Source organism: Monodon monoceros, unplaced genomic scaffold (genome assembly GCF_005190385.1).
Source record: "Monodon monoceros isolate NGI ecotype Baffin Bay Population unplaced genomic scaffold, NGI_Narwhal_1 Super_Scaffold_3, whole genome shotgun sequence".
Classification (NCBI taxonomy): Eukaryota; Metazoa; Chordata; class Mammalia; order Artiodactyla; family Monodontidae; genus Monodon; species Monodon monoceros.
Window position 1 is genome coordinate 29,622,401 of NW_021703780.1, and position 23,865 is coordinate 29,646,265.

At 43.6% G+C, this 23,865-nt stretch overlaps 1 protein-coding gene across 2 annotated transcripts in view; it reads left to right on the forward strand.

Moving 5' to 3' along the window:
- Nucleotides 1-23,865, forward strand: part of RCAN2 (regulator of calcineurin 2) — a 258,886-nt gene that overhangs the window by 169,622 nt on the left and 65,399 nt on the right. The window lies entirely within an intron of this gene.

A 23,865-nucleotide genomic window follows, 5' to 3' on the forward strand; every position in this document is an offset into this window, starting at 1 on the left:
CTGGTCCTCACTGACTGCAACAATTGTTTGGTTGTCATGGGTAATTGTCTCCTGATGACATACATTCTCTTTGCTTTTCCCCTTTGGTTTTATGTTCTGAAAAAGATGCCATGCTTGTGAAATGGGCATTTTGATTTCTTCTCTCATATTGAAAATAAGAACTAGCAGAAGCTTCTTATTTAAACAGTTCACACACACACACACACGACAAAAAGGATAGTTGCTCATTGTGTGATGGGAGGAAGGAAAGGGGAATTGCACTGCATAATCGTTCGTCACCTTCCCCTTAGTCTTTACTTAAAGGAAGACCCAGAATTCTTTATTTTGGGGTGTGCAGATGACACCCTGGTGCTTCCCAGGTGGGAATTTATGTGTCCATTAGCATAACATATGGCTCTGTCATTCAAGATTGCAGTTTTGAACACCCTTTTGAAATGAATTCAAGAATCTGTTTTGTTGTTTCTGCATATTTTAAACGTGTGGCCTGCGTTTACCAATTCTTAGGCCAGTGCTGTGAAGTGTCAACCACCTGTCATGCTGAGGTTCCGAAAATTAGAAGGTAATGGTTTGGTGCTGCCTGTGGTCGTGTCCACGAATGGAAACATGCGTGTAGCGACTCACAGCCCTGCTGGCCGTACACGCTGTGTACACTCCAGAAGGGAGCAGCCCTCAAAGCCCCTCCAGTTCAAAACCAATTTAAATTCCGACGTGGGTAACTGAGTAGAGAGCCATCTCCCAGCACCTGCTGGAACAGAATTATGCGTACATAAAGTAACACTTTACGATTCCCTTCTCTTCTGAACCGTTCCCTTTTAATTACGTGCTGGGCCTGTGAACGTCATAAAATAAATAATCTAGACTTTTTTGGTCCAAGAAATGATGGTGAGAAAATATTGATTAGGCATCTGGAGTCTGCCGGGCATTGTGCTCTTACAGGAAGGAGTTTAAAATATGCTTAGATGACGTAGGTATTTGTCATATAGACATACAAAGAACCACTTACCCAATATTTCTCTTTTTTAAATCATTGCTCTTTTTTTACTTATTTTTTATTGAAGTATAGTTGATTTACAATGTTTCAGGTGTACGGCAAAGTGATTCAGTTATATGTGTGTGTGTGTGTGTATATATATATATATATTCTTTTTTCAGATTCTTTTTCATTATAGTTTATTACAAGATACTGTATATAGTTCACTGTGCTATACAGTAGGTCCTTGCTATTTATATTTTATATATAGGAGGGCATATCTGTTAATCCCAAATCCCTAACTTATCCCTCCCTCCCCCTTTCCCCGTTGGTAACCATGTTTGTTTTCTATGCCTGTGAGTCTATTTCTGCTTTGTAAATAAGTTCATTTGTATCATTTTTTAAGATTCTACATATATGTGATATCATATGATTTTGTCTTTCTCTGTCTGACTTACTTCACTTAGTATGGTAATCTTTAGGCCCATCCATGTTGTTGCAAACATGCCCAATATTTCTTAAAGACAGACTATTTTGTGGAATTCAGGGGACACAAAATTCTTACAGCTGGTTGTACTCGAGTGGTTGGGATGGTGTCATGGAGCAGGTGGTACTTGAACTTGACGATGGGTAGATTTTGATACAGGAGGAGGGAGGGCACGGGGACAGGAAGGCATTCCATCTTGCAGTCAGGTGAGTCAGTGCATTTGACTGCAGTAGGATCTCTGTGAGAGACTGGAGGGGGGGACAGAGGGGGGTCAGGGCCAGATTATAAAGCCTCTCACCCTGTTGTCAGAAATGTATGGGGTTTTCTGGGAAGACTCCCACCAGAAAGATGCATTACATGTCCTTCCCGCTAAATAGCTTCGAATTACAGTTGATTGGTTTGTCTGAAACAAGTTACTTAATCATTCTGTGCCCTAGTTTTCTCATCTGTAACATGGGGATAATAGTAGTTCCTACCTTGTTGGCTTGGTAGGAGGATTAAAGAAAATTATACGTGTAAAACAATTAATACAGTGCCTGACATATTTCGTGTTCAATAAATGTTAGCTGTCACCATTATCTTCCATGGTCATCTTTTTAGACGTTCTCTAAAGGTGATAGGTTACTTTCCCCAGTTTACTGGAATGTCCTATCTCCAGCTGACTTTACAATGGCAGTCCAGGACATAGAAAGTGTTTCCACTCCCCTCCCCCCCGACTCCCCCCCACCCCCGCCGCCACACACAGCCCAGCAACTTAGAAAACACTGCCCTTCCTTTCAGACATTTAATCATTTAACGTAAATCAGTGACGTTATTAACAAGCAAAATTAAGGCAGGCCAAAGAGGTCTCCTGAGAAAACCTATACGTTCCTCGTTCAGAAGTGAGCATGGCTTAGTGTCATGAAGGCACGTTCAGATGTCAAATTCTGGCACCAAAGTTTCTCCAAAGGTAAACATCATTAATTACCAATTTCAGATCCATAGTGGAGCCAGGAGTTCCTTTCTTCCAAGTCCAATATTTCCTGTCAGAGAAAAGGAAGGCACCGGTTGGGGGTCCGTTTCACCTGCCTGCATCCAGCTTGCTTGATCTCAGGCTCTTTTTTGCTTTTTACAGACTCTCCCTTTCTACCTGGAGCCCCACTGGGAAGCAACCACACCAGGGTTATGCAACCAGCAGACTTTCTTAGCAAATACAGTGGTTAAATTGAAGGAGGTGGAGAAAATGCAAATCTAGTGACTTATAGCAATTTAGAAAACCTTATCCTCCATGGGGGATCTCAGCTGGTTGCCTTGGGGGCCCTTCAGGCTCCAAGTTCCTAAATTTTGCCAAAGCTGCTAGAGCAGTAATACCAAATAGAAGAGGAAATCAGTCAAAATGCATCCCCATATTTGTCTTTCTCCGGAAACTCCGTTGGTAGTGTTGTGAGCTTAGCTGTCTGTTTGATGGCAAAGGATGCTTAGAAAGATAAAGAAATTTGAAGCCCTCAATAGAAGGAAAATGACATGGTGAACTGGAGAGTTTCTGTGTGCGCGCACGTGTGCGTGTGTGTATGTGAATGCGGGCAGAATTGATTTTCTCCAGTGTTCTTCTCATATTCTGAAAATAGTCTCCCCCGCCCCCCAACAAGAGCCAGATGCTTGAGGAAATGAAAGGGATCCAAAGATGAGCGATAAAATTTGTATTTTACTTTAGCCCAGTTGTTCTTAAACCTGATAACACATTGGTATCCCCTGGAGAGCTTTTAAAATATTGACGTAAACAAATAAACATATACTGTAATTTCAGGCAGTGATAAGGGTTTTGAAGAAAGATGAAGCAGAGTGAGGGGGGGAATTGCTGGAGGAGAGGTTGCATTGGGGGCCCTTTAGGCTCCTATTTCCTAAATGTTGCCAAGACTGACAGATCGATAGTCCCCAAAAGAGGAGGAAGTCAGACAAATGGCGTTCCTCTGTATTTGTCTCTCTCCAGAAATGCCGTTGGCCACTTTTGAATGGATGGCCAGTAGAAGCATTTCTGGCAAGGCGACAGGTTTTGAAACGTCACTGTTCCCGTGTCATTCAGGGATCTGAAGTGAGTGAAAGGACCGTGTATGGATCTGAGGGAAAAGCATTCCAGTAGAGGGAACAGTAGAGGCAAAGAGAGGCCATCTTATCTGATGTGTTCTCTCTCAGCCCCCTCGTTTAACCCAGTGGTCCCCAACCTTTTTGGCACCAGGGGCAGGTTTCATGGAAGACAATTTTTCCACGGACGGGGGCTGGGGGATGGTTTCGGATGATTCAAGCGCATTACATTTATTGTGCACTTTATTTCTATTATTATTACATTGTCACATATAATGAAATAATTATACAGCTCACCATAATGCAGAATCAGTGGGAGCCCTGAGCTTGTTTTCACTTGCCACTCACTGATAGGGTTCTAATGAGTCTGCAAGCAATTGATTTATTGTGGTCTCTGTGCAGTCAGACCTCTCTGCTAACGATGATCTGTATTTGCAGCCGCTCCCCAGCACTAGCATCACGGCCTCAGCTCCACGTCAGATCATCAGGCATTAGATTCTCATAAGGAGTGCGCAACCTAGAGCCCTCGCATGCGCAGTTCACAGTAGGGTTTGCGCTCCTGTGAGAATCTAATGCCACTGCTGATCTGACAGGAGGCGGAGCTCAGGCTGTAACACGAGCGACGGGGAGCGGCTGTAAATACAGATGAAGCTTCGCTCGCTCACCCACCGCTCACCTCCCGCTGTGTAGCCTGGTTCCCAAAAAGCCACGGACCAGTACTGGTCCGTGGCCCGGGGGTTGGGGACCCCTGATTTAACCTATTTCCATCATTCATTCATTCAGAGACCTACTGAGACTGTCAAGATCTTATGCCATAATTTTAATTTTTTTAACGCTGCTCCTTTTTAGAAATTGTGCTTAAGCTAATTCCCTCATGTTATGTTTTAAGCCTGGTGGTTCTCTTGGAGGAAGGGGAAATATAAGCAGAAATTTGTTCTCAGCATGATCATTTTTCATATGCTTGAAATCTTAGGATCACTGTAGGACTTTTCTTTCCCTTCTAAAAGTCTAGGGCCTTTGCAAGGTGACTCATAAGTCCTACTTTCTCTCCTCTGCTTTTGAGAATTTCCCAGTATCCTCCTAATCCATGCAATCTTGGACAAGTTTCTTAACCTTTCTGGATGCGTGGTGATTATGCTGAGAAAAATGCCAATGCTTTGTGTATTTTGTTTTCCTTTTTCACACAAAAGTGTGATGTGACTGACTCAGAGTCTGTGTCATGCTGTTGCGTGAGTTCTGAAAAAAAACCAAACCCAGCACATCTTGGCCATTTAGTACAAAGAAATCTCTTTGGCATTTGAACCACTGGAAATTTCACGACTTGTTTTGTTCGGCTGGATTCGTAGGAGGAGAAGGATGGAGCAGAGTTGGTGTGATACGCTTTGCCCTCTGCTTTGGGGAGAGACAATGACACAAATGAAGATGTGGGTATTGGGTATCGGGATTGATTGGGAAGAGAAACTTGCGGGTATTTGTTAGGAGAGCTTGTCAAGCTTCATGCCTATTTCTTATGCTTTTTGCAAATGCAGTGCTGGGCAGAGGATCTGGCTGCAATCATGACTTTTTGGTTCTGTAGAACTCGAAAGATTCTTTCAGAATCTTCAGAAACCATTGTGTTCATTCAGTAACTTATAAGAATTTAAGTTGTGTATGATTTCATTCTCAAACACTGAAACCCTCTGGAGATATTCATGGCAACTGTTAGGAACCAAAATGTTAAGTTAACAGAAACTCTTATTCTCTGTTCAATGACTGGAATTTTAAATAATATTTGTTACATGTCTGCAGACCACTTTTAGTTTCTGAAAACCAAAAGGGAGTGTGTGGGGAGGATGGGGGAGGGGGAATGGGGTGGCCTGCCCGTAACAGATTCTAATCCTCCAGCACAACAAAAGCATGTTCTTCCTCTGCTAATGAAATGGACTAGAATTGAGGCCATTCTGGAAGCAAATGAATTAATACAAAACTGAATGTTAGACATTAACCCTAAAAAAATACTTCAAGAAACTTAACATTCTTAAGTGCACTGTTGAATATTATCTTGCCTCTGAAGAAAGTAGCAAACACCTTTCACAGATTGGGAAGAAGGGATTTTATGCAAGTGACAGATGCTCCCTGAGAAGGTTAACAGGCAGATTTCTCAGCCACCTGTCACATTAGGGAAAGACAAGGTACAGTATTCAACTAATGACATTGTAAAGCAGGAAAGCCAACTGAAAAGTTGCTTCTCTGTTTAGAGTCTTTTAACTGTTGGAAAGTAATTCAAACATTGACAGTTGCTACCTCTAACCTGAATGTCAGATTTATTCAAAACGGTAACAACAAAACAGTATCTTCGTTAACATTGTTCTCCTAAAGAAACCGATTTTAATGTAAAACTCAGAGAGTACCATTTGCATCCTTAGTGATTCTGCGTACAACTATCAATAATTTATAATAGCCTGTTTTAGTACTTTCTGATGAAGCTTAAAATTGACGAAAAGAAAATGATACCTGAAATGTTTATCATCACTGGGTATATTTAGGTTGTAAGCTTCAATGGCATCACAGCTTTGTGGTGAAGAACCCAGCTTTCCAGGGAGGTCATCAACCCTCCAGCCCATTCCTGGCCTAGAATTTCTTAAAGTAAGGGGACAGTATCTTTACATAAAGGGAATGTATCTCTTCCAAGCTCTAAATCTAAGCTGATTCCAAAAGATCAGTCAAAAGAACACTGAGAGAGTAATTAATGAGGTCTTCAAGCAGGTAAAAAGAAGTTGTGAACCCTTCACTCTATCTAGAATGGATCATTTATCTTAAAACTGTTTGAGAATATAATATGCACCAACTTAGACCTTCCCTAGAAAGTACTCACTGGATGTGCCTTTGTATTCCTCTTTGGGATAAATGTATCCAGGGGGAACAATATACACAGGCACTCACACACACGTGAACATGTATTGTATGTATATACTATATATAAATATATTTTTTCTTCCGTAACCCTGGAAGGTTTCTTCCTGCTCTGCTCCGGCCCTATCTAACCAGCTATTGGAAACTGTGGACTCTTAACCATGTCAAGAGATGAAGAGCCCAGAGAAGGCTCCTGGCAAAAAGTTGAACAGAAGTCTAAACAATTGCTAAACAGTTTCTCCAGGGTGGGGTGGAGGTGGCAGGGGGGACACGAAGAAATTCATGGCCTTTTCTTTTTATTGTTACATGCCAAGGAAATGTTTACATCCTTACAGTCCAGTACCACAGTTACTCTCCAGAATCTAATATACCAGCTCTGAACTATGCATTTTTTTTAAAAGGTTTTCAAAACGATCTTGACCCTTCAGCTTCCAGAAAGATAACTTTAACAAATGTATCCTCCTTTGTTATATCGGACTTCAGACCAGCTTTCATTCCCCGCCCCACCTTCACCCAAATAACATCTTTACTAATATTCTACTTGTCCCAACAATCAGATTGTTTGCTACTTAGTTGTAAGATTTATTTCCTGCATCTCTGATGGGGCTAAAGGAATATGCAAGCAGTGTTTATGCTGTGCCCCAAAGATTTGATTGGGGGGGGCATTTACTAAGTTGAACATTAAACCATCTCACATGATGGCAAATGTAACCCCCCAGAGATAGTCATTTTCATGGATCGATATTTTATGTTATCAAGATGGACAATTTAAAAAATTCTAGCAACCCTTCTTCTTCACTAAATACTTCTGAGTACATGACACACACCAGGGTATTCCTTGTCATCCCCATAGTAGCCCGGGGCATCTATTTTTCTGCCCTGTTTTAAACAGGTTCCTGATCAGAGAAGTTAAATTTTTGCACAGGATCACACAGCTATTAATTGGCAGAACTGGGACTCGAACTGTGGTCTGCTTCACTCTTTCCCCTACCAAAATATCCCTAAGGATTAACAAGCCATTAATCGATTATTGGGGGGAAAGAAAAGATATATATCTCAGAGGATAAGCCATTGAACTCATATGTAGTATTTCCTCTAGTGTTCAAAGCACTGTTTTTGTCTTCTATTACTTATCAGATTAGGGAGTACTGCTTTTACATAAATCAGTAGTGGAGATCATTTTACTTTTCTCATCTAACATGATGGCAGTTCTAGGCATAGCATCTGTTTTGGATTTCATCTGAAAATTTGTTTCAAAACCTAATAATGCCATCTAGTTGGGGAGAAAAAAAAAAGTGCTGGAAAACCCAGGAGCTCACCAAGAGGTGGATGATAACTGGTATGGCAGTTCCACCACCTCTTTCTGCATGTCGGAGGACATTTTCCAGGACTGGGTGAAGGGTGATCTCTGAAGAATTGTAGAACAGCAGTGTTGAAAGTTTTAATTGCAATAATAAAATTTTACTTTTGGACAGGGCTTTCCAAATTATACAAAACTCAGCTTTCTCTCTGGAGATCTCCAAGGTTAAACAAGACCACACAGTTCCTCAGGGGAAGCTTGGACTGGGATTTGTTCACAACACTGCACAAGATCTCTTGGTTTATTATTATAGCCTGTATCAATAGTACATCTAAGAGAATTGATTTCATCTTCTGTGACTTCACTGTACCTTTAGGTATTGACTAAGAAAACCTCTCAGGCCACCTTTCCTGCAACAGGATACATAAGCAATGAGCAAACTGAATAATAACAACAGTGTATTGAGCACTTACTATTCGTCAGGCACTGGACAAAGTGCTTTTATTCATTCGCTCATTCATTCATTCATCAAATATATATTGAGTGCCTTCCATACTCAAGGCCACACACTAGGTTCCAGAGATACAGAGGGTAACAGTCCTGTTGGACGCAAAACTCTATGCTCTGTCATTATGCAGTGTTGGCCTTTATTCCACTCAGTTCCATTTTTCCCAAAAAAGACAATGCTCTTTCGACCTCCAAAGAGGCCTCCTTTGCTGACTTAGGGCACGTGAGAAGGAAGCAAGTCCAGCCTCCAAGTCAGACATCCTGGTTAGAAGTCTCTATTTGGCCACTTGGCCACTTACTGTGTGAACTTGAGCAAGGAGCCTTAAGCCTCAGTTTCTTCAGTTACAAAAGGAAGAAAATAATAGTGCTTACCTGATCACTTGGCAGGCAGAACACACACCGGTAATGTTAACCTTTATCATCATCCATCGTCATCATCGTTGTCATCAGTATTAGTAAACTTCTCATATAGAGTTTTTTCTTCTCAAGGCACTTCACTCATAATAGGGGCACTGCCCCTATTTTATCAGACACTTGCCTGTGGTTTTCAACTCATCTTTGCACAGAGGAAGCAGTGCCCTACCTCAGCGGCACTCTGAGGTCACAGGACCAGAGAGGGAACCAACTGATTCAGCAGCGGAGTGAGCAACCACAGACCCAGACAGTTGGTCGTGACTTCCAGACCCAAGGCCAGTTTTAATAAGCATTCAGAGAACAGGGTATATGGCAGAATACAGAGGCTTTAAGGCAGGATGCCCATTAAGGAAAAGAGAAGTTGAACTCGGAACTCATTTCTTCAAGACATATTTAAACACCTGTCTCTGAGCAGGAATTTTAAATGGAGTTGGTGACTAGTTTCACCACAGTTGTGCTAAACCATAATTGCAGTACTTTCAATATTGACCTTCACTTCCCATATCTACTTTAAAACTGTGGTGATAGGTGGAAATTAGATTAATTTTCCAGGCTAAGCTCAATTTCTCTTTTGATTAATAGGCCTTTTGCCCTAGAAACTCTGTTTTCTGCCATGCACACCTACCTATGGCTGCTTATTAACTTGTATCATAACTAGCAAATCATTCTGTGATACTTAAAACAAAACAAAATAAAAACTAAGCTAAAGCCCTACTCTTCATTGCCTGGATGAATAAGCAGTAGACCTGAATTATTAATGAGAGGGAGGGTAGATGATCTATTTTATATTCTTTCTCTGTAGGGAGTTGTTCCATACATCGTAGTGCTCAGCAAAATAACATTCTATATTTAAATAACCCTTAGCATATGATTAACCACAATTGATGTTTATGAAGCCCTCGGAAGACTTGAACCCTCTTCCAATGAGTGCATCCTCATGCCACCCCTCTGTTATAGGTGGGAAGTATTATTCTCTCAATGAGAAATTCAGGTTAGAAGTGTTCTCCAAACCCAATCAATAGAGAGACTCAAGTTTGCTCCTTGTTACTTCACATTCTTTTTTTAAAATTTATTTTATTGCATTGTAGCTGATTTATGTGTTAATTTCTGTGTATAGTAAAGTGATTCAGTTATATATATATATATATATATACATTCTTTTTCATATTCTTTTCCATTATGGCTTATCACAGGACATTGAATATAATTGCTATACAGTAGGACCTTGTTATCCATTCTATATGTAATACATATAATAGTTTGCATCTACTAATCCCAAACTCCCAATCGTAACCTCCTCCAAACCCCCTTCTCCTTGGCAAACAAAGGTCTATTCTGTATGTCTATGAGTCTGTTTCTATTTCGTAGATATGTTCGTTTATGTCCTATTTTAGATTCCACATATAGTTACTTCACATTCTTATTCCATAATTCTTGGAGGCGAAACCAAGAAACAACTTGGTACAACTTGGGACAATGGTATAGTGGCTTGTTCTTTGGAGGCAGAAAGACCTGAATTCATGCTATGTCTTATTTATGACTTTCCTCATATGTTAAAAAAAGATACAGATTTAGGTTAAGGGCTATTGAGATGTAAATGATCAATAAAGTATTGCTGACGCTGATGCCTGCATTTAGCATCTCATCCATTCATTCTACATTTAACAAACATGGCAGAGCACTTGGTAGGTAGTAGGCGCGGCTTCAGTACTTGGGATGGAAGCATGCCTCCTGCCCTCAAGGAGTTCATAGCTGTTGGAGGAGTGAAGGTAATAAATAGATACATAGAGTTTAGAAAAGGCCATGGTTTGCATAAGCCCAGTACACTGTGGAAACCTCTGGGAGGGAGGTCTGGAATGAAGAGGAAAGGTTTCCCCAAGGAAGTAACTCTTGAGTTAACTGCTTTAAAGGTTAAGTAGGTGTTCGACAGGTGAACGAAAGATGGAAATCAGAGAGGGGCTCCCTGGGAGAGAGAGGAACCTGCACCACAGCAGAAATGCCAGGAGAGTGGTGACTCCTAGGAAGTAGAGCCCTGGGTGGGTGCTGGATTGTACAGAGGCTGGGCCCACTTTGTGAGGGAATTTGGACGTTATGCTCAAGTCCAATCAGACGGGCCATGGGAAACATCTTAAACAGGGGAGTGACTGTCCACCTGGTGTGACACAGGGTCCTCTCTGGTGGTACTATGACTGTGGCTGCACCGAGGCTGATGCTGCAGAGAGGCTAGCATGGGGGAGGAGCTGCCGCCAGCCAGCCAGGCAGAATGGGAATCTGCAGAGTCCGAGCATCCGTGAATTACGCTCATAATCTTTTGTGATTCCCTGTCTTGTGTTTTTAAAGAGGAAGGAGGTCAGAACAGGAAAGCAGCTGCTTGTGGAAGTCGTTAGGTTGCCATTCGACGAGTCTGAAGGGGAAGGGCATATATGTTAGTGCTCCACCCAGGATATTCAGGGATGCTTTCAATTCAGCAGGCGTACACTGATTGTCTTCTAGGGCCAGGAGTCGAAAACCTGGGAATCCAAACCCTGGTCCCCGCCCTGGGGAATCATTTGGTCTGTGGGCAAGGGGGGCTGACTTAGAATAACAGGCAAATGTCTTTTATCCAGTAAGTCTGCCCTATCGCTTCTTCAAATTTCTAATAACTGGGAAATAGAAATTCAGTGATGTTGAATGCTGGACCTAGAATATTCTGGGTTCCTCCTGAGAGCAAATACACATACAGGGAAAAAAAAAGAAACAAACCTGCAATATTTTGCTAAAATATGTTCCTAGGGGCTAAGATTCCCCCAGTGTAGCGTACACAAATCAAACAGCAAGAAAAGTTTAGGAATTCCCTGGCGGTCCAGTGGTCAGGACTCGGTGCTTTCACTGCCGAGGGCCCGGGTTCCATCCCTGGTCAGGGAACTAAGATCCCACAAGCCTCGTGGCCCAGCCAAAAATAAAAATAAAAATAAAAAGAGAGAGATAGGGAAAGAAAAGTTTGATGCCATCTCTTGTTAGTTAACTGTTGCCATCATGCCAGTGGTCTTGTCCCAGTACAGTAGTCTATATATAATAGATGCTGAATAAAAGTTAGATGAGGAGGGCTTCCCTGGTGGTGCAGTGGTTGAGAGTCCGCCTGCCGATGCAGGGGATGCGGGTTCGTGCCCCGGTCCGGGAAGATCCCACATGCCGCGGAGCAGCTGGGCCTGTGAGCCATGGCCGCTGAGCCTGCGCGTCCGGAGCCTGTGCTCCGCAATGGGAGAGGCCACAACAGTGAGAGGCCCGCGTACCGCAAAAAAAAAAAAAAAAGTTAGATGAGGGGATGCATTACTGGGGCCTGGGTTTGTTGCTGGTCTTGTTTTAGGCGACAGGATGGAGGAAGGAAGCGGAACAGGGAGCCTTCTCTGCCTGTCAGGACAGACTCCAAAAGCTGCACCTATCACTTCCTCTCAGATTCAGCCGGACCAAACCTGGGTGCACGGGCACATCTGGATGCAAGAGAGGCTGAGGATAGCACCTTGTTCCTGGTGGCCCCGTGCCCAGGTAAAATCAGGATTCTATTATAAAAAGAAAGGAAGAAAGGTGGCTATGGATGGACCCACAATTTCTAGTGCTAGTGACAAATGGACCCTTTAAAGAAATGACTTGAGAGCTCAAGTTGCAGAATTCACCTATGTTAAATGACAGCCCAGAAGGAGTTCATGAATCCTCAAAACACACAGTCTAGAAGAAGTTTGTCGAATTTCATGAGACAGGTAATCTTTGATCTGGGGTTTGAAAGGCGTGGCAGGTACTAGTAGGCTATCTCTTTCCAACCTGGCTACTCCCTTCCAGGTCAGCTGGTGAGATTAGAGCCCCAGCAGGCTGCCTCTCCCGTCCCGTCTCCATGACTTGGCACTTGCCGTTCTTCCACACTGACTGAGCATCCCACACACTTCCCTGCTTTATGTACGGCTGCTGTCCTCTTGGGTAGTTCTGTCTGTTTGAAGATAGGTCTGTATTGACAGATGGCAAGGCCATCTCTAATCAGATCCAGAGTATCATTCAGATCCTTTGCAGTCAGTGGCTAGGGCTGGTATTATGCTGAATAAGCTAGCAAGTTTCTACCCCGCTGGGTACCAAGACGTCTTCAGTCTTCCTCTGCCCTTCATAGATGCAACAGAGCCCATGATGCAGCCATGGCTTCGGGGAGACTGAAGGAGGGCTGAACCAAGACTCAGAAGCCCAAGGTGCAGGTCTTCAGGCCACTCAAGAAATTTAACTTCTCTCATAGACCATTGGAATGAAAAATGCCTAGATGAGCAGTGGGCGCCATGCAGAGGGAATGGGTTTTGGATTCAAACCAGTCTGGGCTGGAGCCCTAACCCTGACAGTTACTGGTTTTGCAGCTGTGGGAAGTTTTCTTTATCTCTGAGTCATGGTTTTCTGATCTGTAAAGTGGGTATAAAAATGCTGCTCTACAGAGTAGAGTAAGAATGTAAAGAATGAAGGCACTCAATAAGCGGCTATTATTTTTCTTGCCTCTTTCATCTCTAAACATTGATGATGAAAATACCTTAAATTCAACCGAGTCCAATAGTGAGATTTAGCTCTGTTAAAAGCACAGTGGTTCTGCGATATTGAAGATAACGTTATTAGCTCCATCCACAGAATTATATGTCACTTTTCTGAAAGCCACACAATTTTCTGAGTAACATTCCTGCATAGGGCATCATCCATTGTAGTGAAAAAATAAAATAAAAATCCATCAAGTCTTTCAAGGCTGCAAAAAATATATAATAACTCGGGTCAAATTCTCCCACGTCACTAATATTAATGATATCAATTGCTTGCTTTGGTTCAACACTGTGACAAAAATCAAAAAAATGTTCAGAACAGCTGTTTATTTGCCAGTACTGAGGAGAGAGAAGCAGGCAGAGATCATGTGTTAGGTCAACTAAGAGATTTCTTTGGAGGAACCATGAATCAGTCTTTATTCTTTTTTACAAGTATTGGAAAACAAAGTGTGTTGGACCAGGACAGTATGTGCCCCCATTCAACCCTCCTTCTCATTTGTGTTATAGAATAGAAGCTCTGAGCACAAAAATTTTATAATGACTTCCTGATGACGTTCCGGCTCCAGACTCTTTCTTGTGCATGAATGGGAAATAAACTCAAAAAGTACTTTAAGCTCTTGAATTCTGAATGAGCACAATATAATCAACCCTGAATGCCTCAACTTTCCCTTGAAACTTCTGCTTGATCCACCTACACAGTTATTCCAGGCAATTATCATCATTACCGGGGCTTGGAATCTGGAACAGTCTTTACTCATCAGCCCCTTTTATTGACTTTCCACATAAGCAGAAGCAAATCTTTCCAAGTCTTTCTATTCAATCCAAGTTCAAGGCTATTTCAAGTACCTTATCTGAATGGAGCACCGTGTAATCTCCAAAGAGTAGAAAACTCAAAGTCCCACAGTCTAGCAGGACTGACTAGTATAAGTGCCAGGAGAAAGGTGCAAATTTAGTAACATGGGGCTTCCAGGAAGAATGATTCCCTTCACACTGGGCACCTCAGGACTAGCTTCATCTAAAAGTAACTTTTTTAGATCAGAAGTTGCAAAATGACCACCTGTGAGCCAGATCCACAGATGGATTTTATTTGGCCTGTACAGCACTGTTTTGTTAAATTGAATTCTTTGCTAGCCTTTAAAATTTGGGGAGGTTTTATATTTAAAATCTATATCCCCGCTTCTCTTAAAAGATTGGCAGAGCTGGCATCACTGAGTCACCACCAGCTACAAGTGGCTCAAGAGGTTGTCCTTTTCAACAGAACAAGCATTCTCCAATCCCCACCACTCTCTATTGCCCTACACTTGCCTACTCCACGTCTAGGCAGGGAGTAGTGGAGGACAATGCTGTAAAGTGAGGAGTGAGAATAGTCCTGCTGTGGATGCCCTTGAGCACCAACCAAAGCATTGCACTTAATTCCGTGAACCATAGGGATCATCAGAGTGTTAGGAGCCATCATTTAGGAAGATCACAGTGCCTCAGGCATCCAGCCTAGAGAGAAGAAAGGAGAAAACGAGGGAAGGGAGAGGACAGGGAAATCAGTAAGGAGGTTGTTATCATTCTTTAAAACCCACGTCTCCATTTATTATCCCTCTTTCTTAACCCTACATGGAAATTCTGTAGACTGAACTAGAAAGAATGCTGGACTGTAAGTCAGAAAACTGGGCTCCAGTTACAGGTCTGCCCTTGCTAGCTAGCACAGTGCGTGGGCAAGATTTGGGCTTTCTAGTCCTCCCTTTGCTCGTGATGAAGGGAGCCATGAGGGTAACGTTGACCTCCCAGGATTATGGTGGGGATTAAGCAACACAGCATTTTGGACGGTCTTCATGGACTCTATTACCAGCCCCTCCTGACTTCATTTCTGCAAACTTCTCCATATCAGCAGGCTTACCCCCATCTCTTTCCTATTGATCAACTTTGACTTTATTCCAATGATTTCCCAGCTTGGATTCCTCCTGAGCTGCTGCTTATTTTTTGCCTTCTTAGTTGAGGCTTAAAGTCAGGGTTTCAGGGTGGAAAGGCCTCGAGGGACAACTAAGGGCCCCCTCCTTGCTGTAGCCATCTCCCCTCCAGTATCCCAGCCTCTCCTTGAACCCCTCCAGGAACGGAGCCCTTACTCCTCACTGTGACTGTTTTCGTGATTATTCTTTTTTTTTTTTTTTTTTTTTACTGAAACCCTGTAATTTCAACCCATTTGTCCTAGTAGTCGTGTGCTCTGTGAGCAAACAGAGCAAGTCTGCTGTTTCTTTGACAGAAAAATGCCCTTGTTCTTTGAAGACAGTTATCAGCTTGCGCTCCCCACTGCCGGATATTCCTCTTCAGATTAAATTTGCAGTTTCTCCGGCTTATCCTTTATATGACACGGTCACAAGTCCCCCCTCCCATCCTGAAGTTCCGCCCAACTTACACTGTCTTTCCTCACCGGCTGTTCTTCACTTCCCTCCCCTCCCCTCCTTATCCAGCCATTCTGCACTTAGACCCTTGGTCTCATCCCACCCTGGACTATGCCAAGAAAGCACCCTTAGCCCACCCCCGCCCCCCACATTTGCCTCACCTCTCCCTTCATTCAAACTTCTCACATTCCGCGCTTTAAATTGGGCCATTTGTCTAAGATAAGCGTTCATGATCTCCAGAGTCATTAATGGAGCCGTATTTGGCGTACTCATAATGTTGAACATTATTGAGTGTTTACCCCTGTACTTAAGCGTACGTCCCATATCATCTCATTGAGTCTTCACACTCCCACGTAAGTCAGTACTGTTATCACCGTCCCTCTTTCACAGTTGGAGGGAGGGAGCCTTTGCAGATGAAGGAACCGTTCAAGTGGCAGCACTGGGATCAAACCCAGGCTGCCTGGCTCAGAGCCTGTGCTTCTCATCACTGCCCTGGGCCTCCTCTCAGCATCTTTGCCTGAGGGCTATTCCTGAGTATCCTTTCATTTGTTTATTTGTTGCATAATTCCTTTAGGGCTTTCACAAGATTTAATAGAAAGTGTAATTACTGTAATCATTACTGTCATGCAAGAAGGCTTCTTTCCTTCCTCCTGTTTGTTTCAATAAAAGCCTCTAAAGCCATAGCCTGGCCCCCACCATCTTCAGGAAGATTTCTAAGAGGATGTTACGGGATGGTCCAAAGGCAGGTGGATATATTTAAACGCTAAGCATTGCAATGCATTTCCCCACCTCTCCTCATTCCCCATTTTTGCTCTGTTTTTGTCCATAGCACTTATTTTATCATGTATGATATAATTCACTTATTTATTTTTGTTTAGTATCTGTCTCCTCTCACTAGAATGTAAACTCCATGAGGGCAAAAATACTGTATTTTGTGTATTGCTGCGTCCTCAGCTTGGCACAGAATAAGAGCACAATAAATATATCCTGAATGAACGATACAGCAAGAAAGCATTCCACCTCCTTTTGAACGTGGACCTTTGACCTTTGAGGTTTGTTGTTCTCGACAATCACCTTGACCCCCTTGCCTCCATCACCCTTATCCTCACACACACTCTTTAGCTAATGTCCACTCAGCCTTGAAGCCTCAGCTCACCTGGGCTTGGATTTCTACCAGAGCCTTAGCTGTTCCCTGAGGCCCACATGCCCCTCCTCTGTGCTTCCTCGTCACCCTGTGTTTGTCTCTGTCACTGTCCTTCCTGCTTTGTATTCCTGTAGCCTGCACTTGCAGACAGACGTCTCCTCGCTAACCCTAAGCTCTCTGAAGGCAGGGGTCTTCTTATTCATGCTTGTCTCCCAGCACCCAGCCCAGTGCCTGGCATAGACTTGGTGCTCAATAAATAGTTAATTCGTGACTTAAAAATACTATTTTCCATAATGGAGCTTTGGAGCCACAAGGAGAGGCACAAACTAGCTTCGAGTGTGGTTAAGAACCAGAACTTGCCACTGGGGGATAGAAGTTCTTCATTCAATTCGTATTTACTGAGTGTCCGTTATATGCCAGGTCCTGGTCTAGACAGAAGGAGACGTCAGGGAACGGAACAGTCAGAAATGCCCACCATGGAACATTCTAGTGGGAGGCGAGAGAAGATAAGGAATATGATAAATAAATGAGTTGCAGAGTATGTTAGGAGTGATATGTGCTAGAGAGGAAAAGAAACAGCAGGCCAGGACGAGGGGGATTATGAGTGGGGGAAGGAGGTGGAATCTTCAATAGGGTAGACAGGAAAATGTCAATTTTCAGTAGTCTTCTTACCGAAAAGAAGGCCACAGAAGCCTTCCAGAAACACTTGCTGCATTCCTACAATGAGCAAGGCGCTCTTTGGAAGCCTGAGAATTCCAAAATGGAGCTCAGACACTGGTGAGAAGACTGCCATATCAATCAGAGTATGATAGACGTGAGCGTCCAGAGATAAAATGGGATGCCAGCAGGCTCTGTGAATAAACCAAACTGGCTTTGAAAATGCTGTGTAAATATCACCCTGGCCATCCTCATCCCCGTCTCTCCTTAGCTCTCCCCTGCCCTTTTCTACACTGCTTCACAGCCTTTGAAACGGCTTACGGTGCTAGGATGGTAACTCTGAAACATGTCCATTCGTTTGGAAGAGTTGTAAAATGTAGTTGTCTGGGGTGGTAGGATCCTTGAGGGTGTCGTGGATAACCGTTGGTCTAGAAGCATCGGTGTGGCTGCTCCACTAACAGCAACACACACTGCCGCTGCTGGGCTGCCATTCCTGGAGGAGAGAGGCCCCGAGCGGGCCAGGGAGAAGGTGATTTCAGTTGAACCGTCTGTTGACACCTCTCATCCTTTGGCTCTTTGCACATGGAAACAAGCCGATCTTGGAGCCTATGTGGCCCCCTCAGACGTCACGCTGCTATTGGCACGCTTCTCACCACATTCCCTTCCATCGGGTGGCCTTTTGCACGCAATAGCATGCTGGCTTGATCCACAGCACTTCATTACTGCCTCTGGCAGTGCCTGTAAAGGCTGCCTCTTGACCACCTTAGCAGCATGTCCTGAGCACCTCGGCCACCAGGAGTGGTGCCAGGCATTCCTGACCGAAAAGGCCTCCAGTTGAGAACAGGATTACGTCCTTGGTGTGGGAGCCAACGTCCAGTTCATGTTTGCAGAGCGGTCAGCTTTTTCCTACGTTTCTCATCTATTGAAGCGTTTCCACTGAGTTCGATGCCTTGATTAGCTCATGAACCAGCATAAATTTGGATCCTGGTCTTGGCCCCTGTCCAACAGATGTCTATGGAGAAGTATTTTCAGCTCTGTGGCTAACAGAGAATCCTGTTGATTCTTGAATAAATTACCCATGGAGCTGAAGTGTGCTGCTGATTGGAGGAATTTAAGTCATAATAGCAGTTTCCCTATGAAAGGTCTGAGTCTTCCTTGGGAGTTATAGAAGTGTAACATCGATCCACGTTTGAAATCTAATGCACTATCGATCAAGTAGAAGTCTTATGCGGTGCCCCCTTAGCCTGGGTTCCCCGGAAAGCAGGGACTGAGATGAAGTTTAAGTGCAGATGCTTCACTGGTGAATGGGAGCCAGGGAGCAGGGGTGGGGGCCAGGTGGAGAGAAGCAGGGAAGCAGGGGGAGCCAGTGCAAAGATGGGTAATGGGAACCCAGCCCCTACAATGGTGACTGGTTGCTGGATTCCATGGAAAGCCCGAGCAGCTGTATAAATATGGTACAGAACTTTCTGTCCAGGCAAAGAAAAGGGGGAAGCCTTTATCCATTCGCTTCCAGCCACCACTGGCCAAAATTTCTCCCCATAGATTGTTACCCCCCCTGACCTTCAGGGCTATGTATATATGAGTACCAAGCAGGCTCTTGGGTTGCCTGCTGCCTCTGCGTCAGCAGAGAAGCTTGGGATGGAAGGAGACAGGTAATGAGGTGAAGCAAGGCCCTGGGGTTGCAAACTGCATGAAGCTGATTAGAACCCACACAAAACTGGTCACTGCCACAGGAGCCGGAGTATGAGACAGGTGTCTTATTAAAGACACCAGCAAACAACAGATCTTTATCATAATTGACAACTGAGTCATCCTTTATACAAAAACTCCTTTCTTAGAGACAAAACCATCCAGATTACCTGTGCTGTTGAAACCCAGCAGGACCTCGTGGGACCCTCCTGGGTACAAATCCTTTCAGTGTCCATCACCAGCCCCCCCCTTTCTTGTTTATAAGAAATAGGCTTCATTCAGCCTCCTTGATCTTCCCTGAATTCCAAAGGGCAGACTCAAACAGTTGCTAATCTGTGATGGGAGGGAATGCAGAAATGTAGGAGGAGAAGTCAAGAAACAATAGTGTAGCGAGGGGGCAGGGTCCTGGTTCCTCCTTAAGGAATAGACATAACAATACCTTTGAGTTCTTCTGCAGGAACTAAGGCCCCCTCCCAGGTGGAGGGTGGTACCTTCAGGCTGAGCACAAAATTCCTGGAGCACCGCCCTGTTACATCACCACCAACTAATCAGAAGTGAGGCGCTAGAAGTATCCAATAATAGCACTGGATGCTTTGGACTATTTAACTCTTTATTTATAGTCCACCTCGTCCCAGGAAAGGCCCAAGGTTGTTTGCATACCTTCCATTTGTGCAGCACTCTGCTGGGACCCCTATTCTAAACCTGGTCAGGTGACTACTGCTCTTAGCAAAAGCATGGGGATGGTATCAATATGAGGCTTGATTTAGATCAGATTTGTCTGATGGTTGCTACTGTCATTTTCTCACAAGAAAAATTCTCCTCGCTCCTCAACTCCAATTATAAGTCCTTGATTACTGCCTCCCCGCCACGCACTGCCAAGGGAATCCCATAAGTTTCTACCCACTTCGGTACCACAGTGCTTCTTCCCTTTTGACCTCTTGAAACCTTTCCTTCCCTTGCCTGAAAAAAAGCTTAATGGTTCCCATTTTCCCAAACCTATCAAATACACAACTTTTAATGGCTTCTGAGCTTCCTGAGTTTAAAGAGGCAAGATTTGAAGTAGGAAAAGATTGCTTAAACAAGGCACAAAAAGGACTAACCGTAATGAAAAGATGGATACATTGAACTTTACTAAAAATTAAGAACTCGTATTCATCAAAAGACACCACTCAGAGAATAAAAAGGCAAGACACAGATTGGGAGAAGATATTCGCCATACATACGTCTGACAAAGGGCCCAATTCCAACATATATCAAGAAATTCTAAACACCAGTAAGAGAAAGACAAACAAACCCAATTAAAAATATGCAAAATCGGGCTTCCCTGGTGGCTCAGTGGTTAAGAACCTGCCTGCCAACGCAGGGGACACGGGTTTTAGCCCTGGTCCGGGAAGATCCCACATGCCACGGAGCAACTAAGCCTGTGCGCCACAACTACTGAGCCTGCTCTCTAGAGCCCACGAGCCACGACTACTGAACCCGTGTGCCACAGCCACTGAAGCCCACACACCTAGAGCCTGTGCTCCACAACAGGAGAAGCCACTGCAATGAGAAGCCCATGCACTGCAATGAAGAGTAGCCCCCGCTCGCTGCAACTAGAGAAAGCCCACATGCAACATTGAAGACCCAACACAGCCGAAAATTAAATAAATAAATAAAAGTAAAAATCTGCAAAATATTTGAATAGACATTTTGAAAAAGAAGATATCCAAAACCATGATTCATCAGGGAAGTGCAAATTAAAACCACGAGATAACCCTTAAACAGCCAACAGGGTGGCTAAAAGCAAAATCACAGCCAACGCCAAGTGTTGGCAAGAATGTGGATCAGCTGGAACTCTCATACATTGCTGGTGAGAGGACAGATTATTACAGTGCTCTGGGAAACTTCAGTGTCTTCTGGAAATAAATATATGTCTGCCTGATGATCTAATAATTCTAAAGAGAAATGAGTGCCTCTGTTCACCAGGAAACACACACAAGAATGTTTCTATCAACCTTATTCATAAAGGTCCCAAAGGGGAAAATACCCAAATGTCCCTCCAGGAGAATGGCTGAGTAAGTTTAGATATAGTCACACAACAGAATGCTACAAAACGACATAACAAAGTAAGTCACTATATGCAACATGGATGATTCTCACAATTATAATACAGAACAAAGAGACAGATTTTAAAGCACATATCTATAATTGTGAGATTCATCCATGTTGCGTATGGTAACTTTTTTATATTGCTATGTAGCAGTGGAACGCTATACAGCATATTATTATGTATGGATGAATTTCACAATTGTATTGGAGTAAAAGAAGGCAGATCTTTAAAGTACATATTTATTATTACATTTGCATAAACTTTAGGAAGAGGCAAAACTAATCTATAGTGATAGATGTTAGAGTAGTGGCTATCCCCAGGGAGTCGGGAAGGTTGTTATTGTCCGGAAAGATGCAGAATGGAGCCTTCTAAGGTGTTGGAAACATTTTATATCTGGAGCTGGATGGTAGTTATATTGATGGTGATTAAGTTGTAAAAATTCACTGAACTGGACACTAAAGGTTGTGCATTTCATATATGTATATTACACCTCAATAAAATAAATTAAGAAGAGGCAAGGTTGAGAACAGAAAGTTGATGATGCAACCCACCAGGGAGGGCTCCAAGATCTCATTGTCCAGTGGGAGAGGAGATAGCACCATAATGAGTTAGAAATTATTCTATCAGGTATGGACTCAAGAAACCTGATCTTCAAATTTTAACTCTTTACGAATTAGCCATGTAATCCTCAAAAGTAACCTCTTTAGGCCTCAATTTCCCAATCTGTAAAATGGCTGACTTACGAGGGTATCTTGTGCCCTCCCAAGTTACAAGGTCCCAGTGACTGCCTTCTCACCCAAGGCCAGTATGAAGATATATGTCTTGTGTTGGTTCTGCTCTGCTGAATGACACTGAGGACCACAGGTCCCCCGGCTGAAGAGGCGGACAGATTGTGTAGTGACCAGCCCTGCAGGGAACCCAGCAAGTAGGTTGCTACAGTTCCTGTACCACTATCATAAGATCATGAATTTCCTCTCCGGCCCTCACTGAATCATCTCCAGTCATGGCAGTAAAAATCTCCTTCCAGCAGTGCAGAGCAGTGGTCACTGAGACACTTTGGCGGTCAACCTCACCTGGGTTTGAACCCAGCTCTAACACTTACTGTCTCTGTGACCTTAGACAGGTCACATAAGCCTCCAAGCCTCAATTTTCTCATCTGTAAAACAGGGTAGTTGCTACCAGTTCAGAGTTGTTGTTGTCATTTTAAGGATTCAATGAGATAAAGTATGTCAAAAGTCCTAGTACAATGCCTCTCTCATAGCCGGTGTTCAGTAAAGCACAGCCACTGGTCTCAGTGTAGCCAGTGCCTGCTGGGCCCACAATCAATGCCTGAGTTTCAGTTGACACCACGTTTCATTAAAAAAATAGCTTCTTAATTTCATAAAGTAGTGAAACATAAAAGAACCTTAGAAATGATCTTGTACACCAAGGATTGGCTAAGGTCCTTTTGGGTCGCAAACAATAGAGGCTGGAAAGATAGCTTAAGCAAAAGGGCAACTGATTGAAAGGATGCAGGAGCATCTTATGCAATCACAAGAAAAGCTGAACAACAAGACTGCAGGATGGCAGGGATCGGAACCACCCTGTGAACAGCAGGGTCTGCAGAGCCTCTCCTGGACACCGTCCACTGTTAGTGTCCCTCAGCTCTGATGTCGCCCAACACCAGGACCCAACACATCATTCACTATCTGATAGAGCATTCATACTTCACTGGGCCAGAACAAGACTCTAGGCTTTTGCCCACACACCCCCAAACCTGCCCCTCTCACAATCTTCCCATTTCAGGAAATTGTACTAGCAGCCATCCAGTTACTTTAGCCACAAGCATAGCAGTCTTCCTTGACTCTTTTCTTTCCCATACTCTCCATCTCAGCAAATCCTAGTGGTTGTACCTCCAACTCCACTTCCTACCCCCACTGCTGTAACCTTAGTCCCATCACCTTCCTCTGGACAACGGAGTCATTTCCTAACAGGTCTCTTGCTTCCACACTTGCTCTCCTGTAATCCAGTCTTTACGCCCATCTCTAGATCCCTCAGCCTGAGTGATCTTTCCAAATCACAAACTGGGTCATGTGACTCTATGCACAGTCCCTTCCAGTGGCTCCCTGTTGCACTTGGAATAAAATCTAAATGCATTACCAGCGGCTACAAGGCCCTGCATGATTTGATCTGTTTGCTACACTTATCTCTACTTGCTCACCCCTTACTCATGCTTCAGGTCACACTGGTCTCCTTTCTGTTTCTGCCAGGAATGATCTTCCCTAGATTTTCTACGTAATTGACTCCTTTTTATCACCTCCCCAGAGAGGCTTTTCTCACCACGCAATGTGCAGTAGCTGCTTCTTTACTCACCATTGTCACTGCACTATTGTTATATTTTTTGCCATTGCATAGGATCTGATATTTCCTTATTTGTCTGTTTGTTGTCTGTGCCTCCCAATAGAATCTAAGCTCTAAGACAATAATATCCTTGTAAGTCTTGTTCAACAGAGACTAAAACAGTGCCCTTAGTAGGCACTCAGTAGATACTTGTTGAATGAATGAATGAATGAGTGAATGAATGAATGAATGCATTAAATGGGTTGTGAAGTGTCAAATGCTAGAGAGAATCTAATTGTCCCAGCTTGGGGGATACAGTGTTTTATCACTGGACCACTCATGTCTGGCCGAGGTCCCAGATCACAGGTATGGCCACCTGGAGGTCCATCCCTGTGTATCTTTGCA